Genomic DNA, 4,942 nt, shown 5'->3' with positions numbered 1-4,942 from the left:
TAGCCTGGTGATGGGTATTAAGGAGGGCACGTACTGCATGGAGCACTGGGTGTTATACGAAAACAATGGATCGTGGATCACCACATCAAAAACTAATGATATATTGTATGGTGACTAACATAACATAATAAAACTAAAGAAAGAAAGAAAGAAAGTCAGAATTTTAGAATTGCCAAAAAATAAAAAATAAAATAAAATAAGATCCAATTTGGGGCACCTGTGTGGCTCAGTCGGTTAAGCATCTGCAGTCGGCTCAGGTCATGATCCCAGAGTCCTGGGATTGAGCCCCGCATGGGGCTTCCTGCTCAGTGGGAAACCTGCTTCTCCCTCTCCCTCTGCCTGGTGCTCTGCCTGCTTGTGCTCTCTCTCTCTCAAATAAATAATAAATAAATATTTTTTAAAAGATGTAAAATTATTTTAAAAAATCAAAATAAAAGATCCAGTTTATTTTCTTCTATATTTCTATTGTTTACCACATATAAAACTTCCAACTCAGCCTCCCTGCTAGTAAGCTAGTACAATCATGGTCTCCCTTAACATCAAAATATCTAGTTATTAATATAAAAAGACACTCTATTGTCAACCATTTAATACTATCAAATATAACGTGTGGTCAATACGAAGTCAATTCTGGCTTTGGTTTTTCAGGCTAAATTCCCAGTGACTTAAATCCAGTGATATCTCCTAAGCAACATCATGCTCTCCTAAACAACTTTTAATCCTAAGGATATTAGAAAGCTTGACCAAATCGTCTTGACTTCATGTGATTATATTTTCAAGATAGAGCATTAATCAGCCTTAATGTTGTTAGAATGAATTACTTCTTGGCATCATTCTTGACTTCTCTTTCTCATTCTCGGTCAGCTACTCTATCCCCTTTTCTTCTCATACAATCAGTTCTCAGAGAATCTTACTCCTCACTCTACAATGTACTGACTCCTTATATAAACTGTAAAAGGGAATATAAATTAGAACCTTATTTTTAGAGGTCAGTTTTGTTTATCAGTTATACATTTGATGATCCATTCTCTCTGATACAGCACTCTCTTCAAATATACTCTTGTGTGTGCAAAGAGATTTATACATATGTTTATCATAATCTTGTTTTTAAATCAGAAAATATATGTAACAATGTAACAACTCAAGTGTCCATCAAAAGGGCATTGGCTAAAACAACCCTGACACATACTTGTAGTGAAATACTATACAAAGAATTGTTGAGAAGATGTGTTATTTGTGGGAGTGGAATTACTGGAGAGGGAGTTTTGTTTTCTATTTTATGGAATAGTATGTTATTTGAATTTTATATAATTTTGTATTACTTTTGTAATCTGAAAAAACAAACAGACTTTAATGAGATTATTGTTATATATCTCACCCCTTTTCACTCACTCAGCAACCCTGTAGAACAATTATTTATTCTGTCTTCTTTCTCTTAAACTATTCCTAGGCTGGCTGACTAATAGAAACAAAAACAAACAAAACCCTCTCTCTACCCCAGCTATTCAGTTTATCTCTCACCTTCTTATCACAGCAAACCTTCTTCAAAGAATAAATTACATTGCCTCATATTTACTTTCTTGCAGTCTGCTTCCTCCCCTTCCATTCCACTGAGTCTTTTCTCTACACTAAGTAACTTCCTTATTGACATAGCCAATGAATTCCTTCCAGTCATATTATTTGGTCTCTCGGGAGTATCTTTTCAATGCTAAAACTTTTTGTCTTTCATGTGAATGGTGCCTTTCTCATGATTTCTTTTTTCCTTCTCCTTCCCTGTATATTTCCCAGGCTCCTATTTTTTTCCCCATATCCTTAAGTATCATTTTCTTCAGGCTTTCTTCATCATCATTTTTTTTTCTTTGCATTATCCTTTTTCTGAGAAATTCCACTTACATCCACCTGTTCCAGTACTTTGAGTTGATAATGAACAAAGGCACATCTTCAGCTCAGTTCCTTTTTCCTCCCCTGAGTAAGACCCATATTTCAGGCTCATGTGGTCCCCTAGTATCTCAGCTCAACATCTTTAAGACTGACTTCATCTTTCCTACAAACTTGCATTTCTTCCTATTGATTTCAGAAGAAATACTGGTGAGTAGGAAGATTACTAGGATGAAGACATAAACAAATTGGAAAGTGATTTGGAAGGTAAAACTGGTAGAACTTAGTTATTCATAAAATGTGAGGGGCCCAGGAAATGGAGGAGTGTAGAATGATGTCCAAGTTTCCCATTAGTGTGATTGGGTTTTACATGAGTTAGAGAATTTTCTGTGGAATTTCCATGTGGATATGTGCATAGGCAGCTATATAGTTCTAGGAATCAGAAAAACAGTTTAGATTGGAAATAGAAGTTTGGATTTCAATAACATATGAAGTCATGTGGGTGCATGAAGTCCCCTTGAGAGATTGAAAATTTAAGGGTTGGAGAAGTAGATACAGATTCAAGAGAGAATAGTATTTCAGATGCCAGAGAATAAATGTCAGCTAAGTGATAGACTAAGAAGGAACTCTTGGGGTTTTTGTCATTGAAATAATACTGGAAACAGCTCTCATTCTATTTTTGAAAAATACAAATAATTTGTATTAAGACAATATATTATTTAAGATCTTCACATAGCTTAAAATGTTATGTTCTGAACTTCTATTTATTGATGGTTGATTATTAGATCTGGAATTTTCTTAGGTAAATATTTGGAGCAGAAAGGTGTAGAGAAGAAAAAAGTAAAGAAAATTGATAAAGAGAAAAACCAAGAGGTTAAGACAAACCTCATCTACTACACTATTTTACATACAGGACAATTGGCTATTAAACTAAGGGATATGACTTAGGTCCCTATTTATGCTAATTAGCTTCCAAAAATACGATTCGATAATATAGCCATCAATAATACCTCTGTTTCTTGAAATCAATCACCATGCAAATGCTTTCTTATAGATTTAGAGAATGAGTAAAGCAAATTATAACCCGTCACTTAGAACAGTTGTCAAATGAATGTTGGTTTAATTGAACTATATCATCCTCATTAACATTTCAAACAGTATTTATTACTGACCAAGTTCACAAATTTAGTTTTAAATTATATTCAGAAGTCAGCATTTTAGATCTACGTACCTGAACCTGATAATGTGAGACTTGACAAATTCTTCCCTCAATGGAGATTTATGAAAAGCATCTTTCACCTGTTCCAAAAATATTCAAAATATGTCAGCAAGAATAATTTTCTGAAAGTCAATTTAAAGCTCTATGGAAAATTTAAAAACAAAAAAGGGCAAAACAGAAAGCATTAACCAACATTTCACAATGCACTCAACTTGAAGAATCTAGAAGAATCTTTTCTGGTATTCTACTCCGTGATTTTAACTGAACTCTGCCTTAGGAGTTATAGTATCTGGGAGCCATAGTAGTGGAGCCAAGAGTGACATCTGCTGTGCGACACTCAGAAAGATACTAAAAAGAATAAACACACTGTTTTTTTTTAAAGGAAGAGTAAATATTCATACCCTGAGATACAGACTTCTACTGTAGGTAAACAAAGGAAATGAAATAATTCTGCCAACTGATGGTTGGGTCATAGATATGAGTGTGTGACAGTGTCACATGGTTCTTAAAACTGGTGAAAAGGTTGCCAAATATCCTGGCATAATCTGCACCCAGTTCAGAATTCAAAATGCTCTTAGAAAGGCCCATGTGAACTAGGATATTTAGCCTACCTAATATGTTCTGTTAGGTTTACTTCAGTAAGGTAGAAGAATGTATCTTGTGGAGATATTTCTTGCTACTATAATTAAGAATTCTAACCCACTTAAATTTTTAAGTTAGGAGTCAAGGTAAACATGTCAAGTATTTCTTGGTTTCAGTGTGTGAATATTGACCAACCACAGTTACGGCAAGCTAGTGATTGACTTACAGAACAATGAGCCTTTCTATTTTTTCACATCTTTTGTTGACTCCTCTGTCTTTGTGACCAAGGTCGGTTACTTCAATTATGAGATAGATCAGCACAGTACAAGTGAGTCCTCTAATGACCACATTCACTTGGATTTTTTTATTTACGGGCTTATATTTATTTTTTTTAAGATTTTATTTATTTATTTGACAGAGAGAGAGACACAGCAAGAGAGGGAACACAAGCACGGGGGGTGGGAGAGGGAGAGGCAGGCTTCATGCTGAGCAGGGAGCCCCATGCGGGGCTCAATCCCAGTACCCTGGGATGATGACCTGAGCTGAAGGCAGATGCTTAATGACTGAGCCACCCAGGTGTCCCTAAGAGCTTGTATTTAATCAAATAATTTCAAAATTTTTATTAATTTTGAAGAGAGTTAAAAAGTCCCATCTATATTTCTTTTTTTTTTTTAAGATTTTATTTATTTATTTGACAGGGAGAGACAGCCAGAGAGAGAACACAACCAGGGTTAAGTGGGAGAAAGAGAAGCAGGCTTCCTGCCAAGTAGGGAGCCCAATGCAGGGCTCAATCCCAGGACTCTGGGATCATGACCTGAGCTGAAGGCAGACGCTTAATGACTGAGCCACCCAGGCGCCCTTATATTTCTTCATATGTAAATCATTCTGGATGTTATAAAATTTATTTTAGTGAATAGCATAAAAAACAAGGAAAATTTTTGCATCTTTTCTTGACCCTTTTAGTTCCATTTTCTTTCCTTTATTTTATTTATAGCTTTAGAAAAGAGCTTATTCAGATATTTCCCTGATTCAGTGTTTACAAGTACAAATTCAACCAGAATTTGACCTCCTCCTTACCAAGGTATTAAAACCCTCAGGCTTCTAGTGTATCAGGTAGTTTCTAGGTTGGTAACTGCCATTATGTTCTTACTCAGGATATAAGAAATGGAAGACAATTTTGAAATTATCTAGTCTAATGCCTTAATTTTCACATAAGGAAATTTGTCCAGAATGAAAATTGATAGTAGATGGTTCTAAAACTAG

This window comes from Leptonychotes weddellii, chromosome 2, assembly GCF_054177405.1.
Source record: "Leptonychotes weddellii isolate Sample4059 chromosome 2, ASM5417740v2, whole genome shotgun sequence".
NCBI classification, from domain to species: Eukaryota; Metazoa; Chordata; class Mammalia; order Carnivora; family Phocidae; genus Leptonychotes; species Leptonychotes weddellii.
This window is presented reverse-complemented; position numbering follows the sequence as displayed.